We start from the raw sequence: 12,278 nt of genomic DNA on the forward strand, positions 1-12,278 counted from the left end.
GTTTGAAGCAATGGTGTAAAATTGATAACACGTTATTAGAGGAACACAAATGGGGCTAACTAAATAAAAAGAAACTATCCAATAACAGTCTTTAATTCAAACTGCAGTCCAGAACTTGTAAAGGAACCCCAGATCAATAAGAACTGATCATGAAACTAGTTACATACAAATAATAATACATGATGTTATACATACAATTTGATTACCCCTATGTTCAATGAAAAAGTATATATAGACAATTTTTTGTACTGATTTAAAGCTATGTAAGAGCGGTCCTTCGGGACTCAAAAACTATTACTAGGCCAACACAGTGTTCAAATAATTGGCATGTGACTCATGAGATATTCTTAATAGAACAGGGATACATCTAATTGGGTATTAAGGCCTTTAGGGCACATTGTGCCAAGTCGGTGGATCCACCGTGCCTCTCTCTTTAAAAGTTTCTCATCCCTATTACCCCCTTTTCTAAGTGGGGGAACCCTGTCTATTAATATTGTTCTCATAATAGAAATGGTGTGACCGTATTTTAAAAAGTGACGTGCTACAGGTTGCTCACTCTCATTACTTTATTTTACTAATTCAGTATCTGTTGATATCCCTGCTGTCCTGTGAGTCAAACTTCAGAACCATAAGCTGTAACTTTAATGTTTTGTTTGGCGTAATTTTTATACTGATGCTAACAGACACCTTTATAAACCACTTGGCACTATCTGTAATTGTTGCCACACACAACAATCACAATCTCCATTAAACCTACCCATTCTTAGCTCTTCCATTCACCTTCACCTACCACCAAAGCAGACCTCCACCTAAAGGGCACACAATACTGCACATATTCCCACTCATGAGACACTCCTTTGTTGTATCCCAGTTACTTTTTCCTGAGCCACCAGAGGGTTTTAGATGTGGATGTTTTCCTGTTGGTTTTCTGCTTTCCCTCTCAGGCTCTATATATCCACATCCTGCCAGCTGTTAGTAATGTACAATTACCAACAGACAACTAATCAGTCTTTGCCCTGACATTGAGTCTACTCAGTCTATGCCTTTGTCTGCTTAAGAAGAATCCCTGTCGCTCTCTAGTATTGATATTGGCTTGTTCTTGATTCTGTTTGTGTTGACCCCTTTCTTTGGACTGACCTTCTGGATTTTCTAATTTTCCTGCTATTTTAACAAGCCTTTGGATTACCCTTGTACTGTATTTGCCAGAGAGATACTGACCCTGCTAAACTGAGCTTGTTTCCTGCTTTAAGCACTTTTTCCTCTGCAGCTCCTGAACTCATATTTTTGCAGCAGTTCACAAACTTTCCTTATCCTCTGCAGCTGTAGTGTATACCTTGTTTGCTGTAGCTCATAAGTCCCCTGGTCCTCTGCAATCCCTGAGCCTATCTGTTAACCTCTACAGTTTATGTTCACTCCTGGCTACTACTCCCTTAGTCTGTCAAGTCTTGCAGCGCCTGGGACTAGTGCCAAGCCTGACTTCACCTGCCATCGCTCAGCCTCTGCTGTGACATACCATTGCTCAGCCTCTGCTGTGACATACCTTTGCTGAGCCTCTGCTGTGACACACCATCGCTCAGCCTCTGCTGTGACATACCATTGCTCAGCCTCTGCTGTGATATGCCATTGCTGAGCCTCTGCTGTGACATACCATCACTCGGCCTCTGCTGTGACATACCATCGCTCAGCCTCTGCTGTGACATACCATTGCTCAGCCTCTGCTGTGACATACCTTCGCTGAGCCTCTGCTGTGACACACCATCGCTCAGCCTCTGCTGTGACATACCATTGCTGAGCCTCTGCTGTGACATACCATCACTCGGCCTCTGCTGTGACATACCATCACTCGGCCTCTGCTGTGACATACCATCGCTCAGCCTCTGCTGTGACATACCATCTCTTAGCCTCTGCTGTGACATACCATCACTGAGCCTCTGCTGTGACATACCATCGCTCAGCATCTGCTGGGACATACCATCATTCAGCACAAAAGAAAAATGGGAAGAGTCCCATTCTAGAATACACTTGTAGCACTCATTGTAGGCATAGGATTTAAATAATATTCAAACTTAGAAATGATCAACAAAAGGAATCACAAGGTCTCAGGCCTATATAAAACATAACTTTTATTTGGAACACATAAAAATAGGAGTTTAAAATAAAGGGATGTGCAACTTAAAAACAATTGCTCACACTAGGGTGATATAGTACCTATATGTCACAAATTATGGTTCAAGAGGTTCAAATGAATATATGTTATATGTGAACCTATATGGATCTCTAGGTATATGGATCCAAGTCACATATAAGCTGTACTAAATAGAGAGTAATAACATTTATGAACCTCGTGGATTGTGAGGGTCTGTGGACTATTTGTACAGGTAACTAATATCAGTAAGATTAGTTCATTACAGAAAGGTATTTATAGATCAGTATATATGTTGGACATACTGAGGTATCCACAAAGTTAATAGTGATTAGAATGTTGACTGTGTACTTGGGTATCACAATGTAGTGTGTTGGTGCATACTTAGATATGCCAATGTAGCTTGGCCATAGGGTGGCTTAATAAATACTGATAGCTAGGATTGTGAGTTACTACCATTACACTCTTATCAACGTGAGAACACGATTGTACTTGGATATTCTATGTCAGTGTGATTGGTGTAAACAGTGATTTCCAGCAGAGCTTAAAACCCTGAGGGTAGCTGGATTGGTGGATTTATTCCACTTAACCGTTCAAATACTAAGAACAAGATTCCACTTAGATGTCACATTGCAATGTGATTGATCCACAATCTAATATTGCAGTGTTCTCCTAAATCCTGGTTATTTTAAAGGTCAGGTAGCTGAGTATATTAAGAATTTTTGAAAATGGCTGGATAATATCCCAGTTACCAAGTATTTACTTGAGCACCTGTTAATTCCTAATGGTCTGGCACATGCATATAATTCTATACCAAAGGTGTTACCACGACTTGTGAATGCTATGCAGGGTTAATACATTCCTGAATTGTTAGGTGATTATGGTAAAGATAGATTCTTCAGGACCTGCATAAGCATGAGTATAACTCCTAAAGATATAGTATTGGTGCGTGAAATAGATTGTCTTTCACTGTGCAGTTCTAGTCAAATATAAACAAAATCATATAAAGATCTCAACAACACTCTCGCTGTGTATAAACCTAGTCAATTCGTTTTGTTTTAATGTAACTTATATATTTACGATTGACTGCAAATTTGAAGCAGCAATATCACTACAGCATTGAGAGTTCTCTTGAATTCTTTGTTTGACTGCAGAGTTAAGACAGCTGCATTTGTAATTAAATGTTAGCTGCACGTACACCAGGGGTTAACACTTGATCTAGCTAGTTAACCGCCAGACCCAGATTAATGTGAGTCAGCGTATTCACAGGTTCTGATATTATCCCATCACTTAACTTCAAGGTGTATGGTTATTTTTAAAAAACTTAAGGATCGTTAAATCACAGCATATCAGTTTGTGTCAAATGAGAGGCATAGGTAGTAAGCTCCCCGTGTAGCGTTAACTCTGTGACCGCAAGTACAGTCAAACTCTTGTTATCACGTAGATACCTAAAAGTAATCCTCAACTGATCATGGATACCATCTGAGGTATCCGGTATTGATGAACTAAAGCTAAATAATCCTAGATAGTGCAAGCCCTAACATACACAGGAGCTCCCTGACTCCTCACCAGTACCCTAACATGTTTCGCCATTCTCACGGCTTTCTCAAAGGGGGGTGTGTGCGCGCGTCGCGCTTGGATTGGCTTTTTATGTGTGAGGAAGCTGTAAGTACCCTCCCCCATCTGTGATGTCAGATGGTCATGTGACTTAAAGCCGATAATGGTTCTAAACAGATACTCCGTTCTTGCAAGTATAGATTGTGTCTTGATTACATAAAATAAGAGTACATACGCTGATGTGATTATCAGTTTGTTATTTGTTCGTTCATATATATTACCCTAATAATTGTGTTAATGATAGATATGGGTAAAACTCGTACAACCATACATAAAAAATGACATAGTAATATTGACAAGCTTACTGCTCATAGTGGTGATGTGACATATTAAAGAGTGCTTGTGAATGTGTTACTGAATCAAACATAAATATAATAATGTAGATGCACATGTATAGAGTGATGCGTGTTGAGGGGTTTGGGAAACACTTATAAAGAATAATAATAATAATGAATGTGAATTGGTAAACAAGCGCTCATGGAGATTTTAATTATTATATAAAAATAAAAATAAAATGCCTAAATTATCTCAAACACAGTAAGTGATTGGACGTGTACTTGTGTTGCCTGACCAAATATGGTTAAGCGCTAACTGATAATATAAGGTGAAAAATTATTATAATATTGCATAATTGAGATAATTTAGGCATTTTATTTTTATTTTTATATAATAATTAAAATCTCCATGAGCACTTGTTTACCAATTCACATTCATTATTATTATTATTCTTTATAAGTGTTTCCCAAACCCCTCAACACGCATCACTCTATACATGTGCATCTACATTATTATATTTATGTTTGATTCAGTAACACATTCACAAGCACTCTTTAATATGTCACATCACCACTATGAGCAGTAAGCTTGTCAATATTACTATGTCATTTTTTATGTATGGTTGTACGAGTTTTACCCATATCTATCATTAACACAATTATTAGGGTAATATATATGCACGAACAAATAACAAACTGATAATCACATCAGCGTATGTACTCTTATTTTATGTAATCAAGACACAATCTATACTTGCAAGAACGGAGTATCTGTTTAGAACCATTATCGGCTTTAAGTCACATGACCATCTGACATCACAGATGGGGGAGGGTACTTACAGCTTCCTCACACATAAAAAGCCAATCCAAGAGCGACGCGCGCACACACCCCCCTTTGAGAAAGCCGTGAGAACGGCGAAACATGTTAGGGTACTGGTGAGGAGTCAGGGAGCTCCTGTGTATGTTAGGGCTTGCTCTATCTAGGATTATTTAGCTTTAGTTCATCAATACCGGATACCTCAGATGGTATCCATGATCAGTTGAGGATTACTTTTAGGTATCTACGTGATAACAAGAGTTTGACTGTACTTGCGGTCACAGAGTTAACGCTACACGGGGAGCTTACTACCTATGCCTCTCATTTGACACAAACTGATATGCTGTGATTTAACGATCCTTAAGTTTTTTAAAAATAACCATACACCTTGAAGTTAAGTGATGGGATAATATCAGAACCTGTGAATACGCTGACTCACATTAATCTGGGTCTGGCGGTTAACTAGCTAGATCAAGTGTTAACCCCTGGTGTACGTGCAGCTAACATTTGATTACAAATGCAGCTGTCTTAACTCTGCAGTCAAACAAAGAATTCAAGAGAACTCTCAATGCTGTAGTGATATTGCTGCTTCAAATTTGCAGTCAATCGTAAATATATAAGTTACATTAAAACAAAACGAATTGACTAGGTTTATACACAGCGAGAGTGTTGTTGAGATCTTTATATGATTTTGTTTATATTTGACTAGAACTGCACAGTGAAAGACAATCTATTTCACGCACCAATACTATATCTTTAGGAGTTATACTCATGCTTATGCAGGTCCTGAAGAATCTATCTTTACCATAATCACCTAACAATTCAGGAATGTATTAACCCTGCATAGCATTCACAAGTCGTGGTAACACCTTTGGTATAGAATTATATGCATGTGCCAGACCATTAGGAATTAACAGGTGCTCAAGTAAATACTTGGTAACTGGGATATTATCCAGCCATTTTCAAAAATTCTTAATATACTCAGCTACCTGACCTTTAAAATAACCAGGATTTAGGAGAACACTGCAATATTAGATTGTGGATCAATCACATTGCAATGTGACATCTAAGTGGAATCTTGTTCTTAGTATTTGAACGGTTAAGTGGAATAAATCAACCAATCCAGCTACCCTCAGGGTTTTAAGCTCTGCTGGAAATCACTGTTTACACCAATCACACTGACATAGAATATCCAAGTACAATCGTGTTCTCACGTTGATAAGAGTGTAATGGTAGTAACTCACAATCCTAGCTATCAGTATTTATTAAGCCACCCTATGGCCAAGCTACATTGGCATATCTAAGTATGCACCAACACACTACATTGTGATACCCAAGTACACAGTCAACATTCTAATCACTATTAACTTTGTGGATACCTCAGTATGTCCAACATATATACTGATCTATAAATACCTTTCTGTAATGAACTAATCTTACTGATATTAGTTACCTGTACAAATAGTCCACAGACCCTCACAATCCACGAGGTTCATAAATGTTATTACTCTCTATTTAGTACAGCTTATATGTGACTTGGATCCATATACCTAGAGATCCATATAGGTTCACATATAACATATATTCATTTGAACCTCTTGAACCATAATTTGTGACATATAGGTACTATATCACCCTAGTGTGAGCAATTGTTTTTAAGTTGCACATCCCTTTATTTTAAACTCCTATTTTTATGTGTTCCAAATAAAAGTTATGTTTTATATAGGCCTGAGACCTTGTGATTCCTTTTGTTGATCATTTCTAAGTTTGAATATTATTTAAATCCTATGCCTACAATGAGTGCTACAAGTGTATTCTAGAATGGGACTCTTCCCATTTTTCTTTTGTGTCTAATCATTTATTTAATACACAGCACCACCGACCCCAGTTGTAACTTAGCATACAAGCTATTTAACACCATGAGGGTACAGTCATAGTGAATTACATCACACGGTAGTGCCATTGATACCCCTTTTTCTCTATCATACCATCATTCAGCCTCTGCTGTGATATGCCATCGCTCAGCCTCTGCTGTGACCTACCATCGCTCAGCCTCTGCTGTGACATACCATCACTCAGCCTCTGCTGTGATATGCCATCGCTCAGCCTCTGCTGTGACCTACCATCGCTCAGCCTCTGCTGTGACATACCATCACTCAGCCTCTGCTGTGATATGCCATCGCTTTGCCTCTGCTGTGACCTACCATTGCTCAGCCTCTGCTGTGACATACCATCGCTCAGCCTCTTCTGTGAAATACCATTGCTCAGCCTCTGCTGTGACATACCATTGCTCAGCCTCTGCTGTGACATACCATCGCTCAGCCTCTTCTGTGAAATACCATTGCTCAGCCTCTGCTGTGACACACCATCGCTCAGCCTCTGCTGTGACATACCATCGCTCAGCCTCTGCTGTGACATACCATCGCTCAGCCTCTGATGTGACATACCATCGCTCAGCCTCTGCTGTGACATACCATCGCTCAGCCTCTGCTGTGACATACCATCGCTCAGCCTCTGCATTGATATGCCATTGCTCAGTCTCTGCTGTGATATGCCATCGCTCAGCCTGTGCTGTTACCTACCATCGCTCAGCCTCTGATGTGACATACCATCGCTCAGCCTCTGCTGTGACATACCATCGCTCAGCCTCTGCTGTGACATACCATCGCTCAGCCTCTGCATTGATATGCCATTGCTCAGTCTCTGCTGTGAAATGCCATCGCTCACCCTCTCTTGTGAACTACCATCGCTCAGCGTCTGTTGTGACCTGCCATCGCTCAGGCTCTGCTGTTACCTACCATCGCTCAGGCTCTGCTGTTACCTACCATCTCTCAGGCTCTGCTGTTACCTACCATCGCTCAGGCTCTGCTGTTACCTACTATCGCTCAGGCTCTGCTGTTACCTACCATCGCTCAGGCTCTGCTGTTACCTACCATCGCTCAGGCTCTGCTGTTACCTACCATCGCTCAGGCTCTGCTGTTACCTACCATAGCCCAACCTTAGCTGTTACCTACCATAGTTAAAGCTTTGTTCCAGCAACACTTATACTTGACCTTGCAAGTATTCTGCCTGTGATATCAGTTCCTGTATTTTTCTTCAGCCATTATGCCTAAAAGTAAGAAAGCTACACTAGCCCCATTCAGTAAACAAGAGCCTGTAAACAAATATGCCTCTGCAAACGAGCTTTACTCTCCACACCCGACACCAAGCATGACATCACCATAAGTTTCCATATCCGTTTTTATAGCATAACAAGTACCTTTCTACCCCCAACCCTATACATTCACCTGGACTGTTATTCCAACAAAGGCTATGGGAGTCTTAAGTTTTGAGAATATAAATTCAACAGACCAGAATAAGTGGGGCATTAAACCTTTCTATCATTTCTTAATTCTCTGTCTTGGAAATTCTGTAAAGCCTCAATTACAGTCTCTGATCAACTTGTCAGCCAAATGAATAGCACAAATTGTAATTAAATAATAAGATAACTGCAAAGTTGCAATTCTTGAACAAATATGTAAGAGTCTTTCTGAGTGAAAGTGTCTTTAGACAGTAGCTGCCTACTTTGCTTAATACCAAATCTGGTCTAGAACATATAGTAAAATAGAAAACGATAATCCTGGAAGTAGTGGTAAAAACGTCTTTTATTGAAAATAGCTTAAAATCGAAAGGCACACAAAAAGAAAGATAGCAACCAGGTGTGGCACTGAATGGCTTACACGTTTCGGCTTCAAGCCGTAAAATAAAGCTGCATACTGGGGTTGTATAAATGTGCTAAAGCTCTTGTTACACATGATCGAGTTTATTAGCACAGATGGGCCCAATTATTGCATAGAACTTGGAACACAAGCAACTGGCACTCTTGTGTCACATTAACACATTTTCATTGAATTATCTGTTTTACTATTATTATTTTTATTATTATCAGGTATTTATAGAGCGCCAGCAGATTATGTAGCGCTATACAAGAAATATTTGAACATTACTGGGATGCATTAAATACACAAACAAACAAGTACAATATTGGGGTACAATACAGTTGTAGGTGCAATAATTGAATTATACAAAAGGAGAGGAATGCCCTGCCCTTGATCAGTAGTAGTTCACTTTAAATACAATAAATACTATAAATTATGGTGCAAGAAATATGTTATCTAGATACTTTGTTCTAATGCAGCATAAAAACATCCTACAAGTTGATGCAATTGCAACCTTTTTCTGGACTTCAGCAGCCATTCATAAAAGTGAGGAGATGATACAAGCAACCTCACAATGACACACTATTCACTGTGTTTCAAAATGATATATTCATGCGCTTTAGACAGAGCATACAGAGTATCCTGTGTGAAAACGTAACTGTTACATGAGAGAATTTTGAGTCATGCGTCACTGTTGTCATGTAGCGTTACAGACATGTGACTGCTCTGTAGCCTACCACAGTATGGAAAGGAGCCAAGTTGGATACCAAGAGAAACAGTTACATTTGATAATAGTTCATTCTCTTTTCATTACAGTTGCTTTAGGTTAGTATGTTTTTCCCTGAGCAGAATTAACAAAATTAGCCCTACTTTTTCTATAGAGGATGTGAGCTAAAGGAAACTGAAGTGTGACAGTTTGGTGTATTTCATGTTGGCTGCATCAGCTTTAGTCATGGCATTTTGCCACAGCAAACACACAGTCAGTTTAACAATTCCCATGCCACTAATAATAATAATTTCCAGACATGTTTTTAAGGAGAACAAAATGTGTCTTCAACAAGATTTTTTTTAATGTAGAGTAATGTTAGAAGTAGATTTTTTTGTTTGATAGAAAAAAAATGTATTGTCCAACTCCTATGATTTTAGATAAAGGGAGTTACTAAATAAAACTGCAATAAATGGCCGTAAGGGCTAGTATACCGCTAGTAAAAAGTGAAAAATAAAAAACAGTCATATAAATAAATACAAGTATCTGTATAATAACGTATCAGAGTTGCTACTATATAGTAGAAGAAAATATGACCCCCCACATCTTACCTGTTAGTATAAGATGTGAGAGGTTAAAGAGACATAAAAAACAAAGTTGAACCCTGCATGAGTGCATTTCAGTTTTGAATAGAATACATTTTTGCAATATAACTGTATTAGCAAAATTACTTCTTGTTAAAATTATAATTGTTTCAGACATACGTACATTTGTTGTTTATGCCCTATGCACCCCTATTCAACCACTGTGACAGCTAAAATAGCACATCATGACAAATATAATGTCAGCAAACACTTAACTTGTTTTATAAAAACCACTGACAACTGTCTGAGCAGGTTTGGTGTTTGAATGCTTGTGCACAGGGCACATGCAGCATATATATATATATATATATATATATATATATATATATGATTACGCTATTAGTTTTACAATAAAGTGGATTACGTGTCTTGAGCTGCTGTCCGGACCTCTTTTCTTTGCTTGCATGGACCCAGCTTGACAGGTTGCACACCAGTATTGTTGCCCGGTATGGGATGGAAGGATAAACAGCAGCTTCAGTAACTATTCAGATAGCGTATACACACGCTTTCCGCAAGGAAGACAGTGATGTCATCAGACACGGACGACCGTGTCAGTGCTTCAGACAACACGCTGGTCACAGACTTGTCTACGGACCTCTTTGAGAGCAAGACTTTTGGAGGATATGACAAACGAGCGGCCGTAAGGGTAAGAAGAGACTTTACTTTCATATCTTGACTGTCTGTTTATTGTAGAACAACAGGGATATTTACCTATTATATAGCATACTGCTCATGTGAAACCGGCATAGATTTTGGATTTGTGGGATAACAGTGCATTGCCTTACCACGATTTCTATCACTGTCTTCGGTCGGCACATATATATATATATATATATATATATAAGTATTATGATACTATTGTCTACACTCTAATGAATAGTGGTCAGTGAGTTATATGGTTGAGGCTGATATACCTTTCTTTTCGTTTCTCATTATTATTAATCACATCAGCCTCCCAGCTACTCACTAAACCAGTTGAATATTGCTCCTTCCTATTGAAATACCATTAAGACAGAGACTCTAGCTTCAATCATTGAGATTTTTAGCCCATATTGCAGTCTCTCTTTTATAACTAATAGCGTATCTTACAGCAGAGGTAGCATGGCCCAGCATTTTTATTCCATGCAAACAGTGGCTAATTTGGAAGGGAACAGACCCAGTCTGGAGGAAACTTTTGTAAATAAATTGAATTTACTGGATATATCAGATGTCTTCATGGAAATGGAGAGGGCGCTCACCAAAGAATATAAATTATGGTGGGATAAAAGGATTTTGGAAAAATATATATCAATTGGCATGGTCCCCAGAGGCCTTCAAATTAAAAAATTGCCTGCTTTTATCAATACAGATGAAAAGTTCATCTCAGAATGGAACATTATATTGTCTGAATGCTCCCTAAGACTGATGACACTCATCATCAAACATTAAGAAGTCAAATTGATGGAAGCCAGGGACAATATTGAACAAGTCCAAAAGGATCTTAACACCTTTATGGAGCATAAAGATTATCCTAAATTGGACAGTATCTTGCAACTCACAGTGGACAAGACTAAATAAGAATTTGACATTATAAAGTTCAAAAAATATTTACGAGACGTGAACGACTACAAAAATAACAAGGTTTACAATTGGAGTACAAAGAGGAATACAAGGAACAGAAAGCAAAGCAACAAAACGAATCTACAGCCCAAAGAAGGAAAAAAGACACAGAAGAGAGTGTCCTTCTCTGACACAGATCCAGAATCCAATGAGGATGGTGACCTCCAGGATTTTGTGGCCTTTATGTCCAGTGGACAATCCTCTGGAGATGAGGAAGACATGTCTGCCCAAGTATCTGGACCTAATGCACCTTATGTGCACCCCCCCTTCCCCATTGTCCTCTTTACCTAGCTCTGCTCCATCTTGTGCACCTACTATAGATAATATGGAATCTAATAAATCTAGTGAGCCAATGGCCTTAACAGCAATTCTAAAAAAATCAGAAGCCCCCAAGCCACCTAGGGGTAGTAAATATAAAAAAGCACAAGAAGTACAGGCAGTAGATGGTGCTGTAGGTCAACAGGTTTTTCAGCTAGTTCAGGGACAAGGAGAAGGAGGAAGAGGGCTTCCAAGGCAAGGGATACAGAGGGCCCAGTATCATCTGAGGAGAGGCAGGCAGGCCAACATGTACAGGGATCCAATATTATAAATCTATCTAGTGTTACTCTAACCAAATTAGAGTTGGAGGTTTTGAGCTTGGGTCTCAACTTTGTTCCTACAACAAGGTTTAATCTTTTTAATACCTTAATTGATATAAATAAATTCATACGTGGTCTCACATTAAAAAAGTTCTATAAACTTAATCCCTCAGCAGAGAAAGAAGTTTTGGTTTATGATAC

At 38.8% G+C, this 12,278-nt stretch overlaps 1 protein-coding gene across 1 annotated transcript in view; it reads right to left on the reverse strand.

Moving 5' to 3' along the window:
* The window catches only part of VEPH1 (ventricular zone expressed PH domain containing 1), a 971,752-nt gene that overhangs the window by 272,283 nt on the left and 687,191 nt on the right, over positions 1-12,278 (reverse strand). The gene's annotated exons all lie outside the window — the stretch shown is intronic.

Source organism: Bombina bombina, chromosome 4 (assembly GCF_027579735.1).
Source record: "Bombina bombina isolate aBomBom1 chromosome 4, aBomBom1.pri, whole genome shotgun sequence".
In the NCBI taxonomy this organism is placed as follows: Eukaryota; Metazoa; Chordata; class Amphibia; order Anura; family Bombinatoridae; genus Bombina; species Bombina bombina.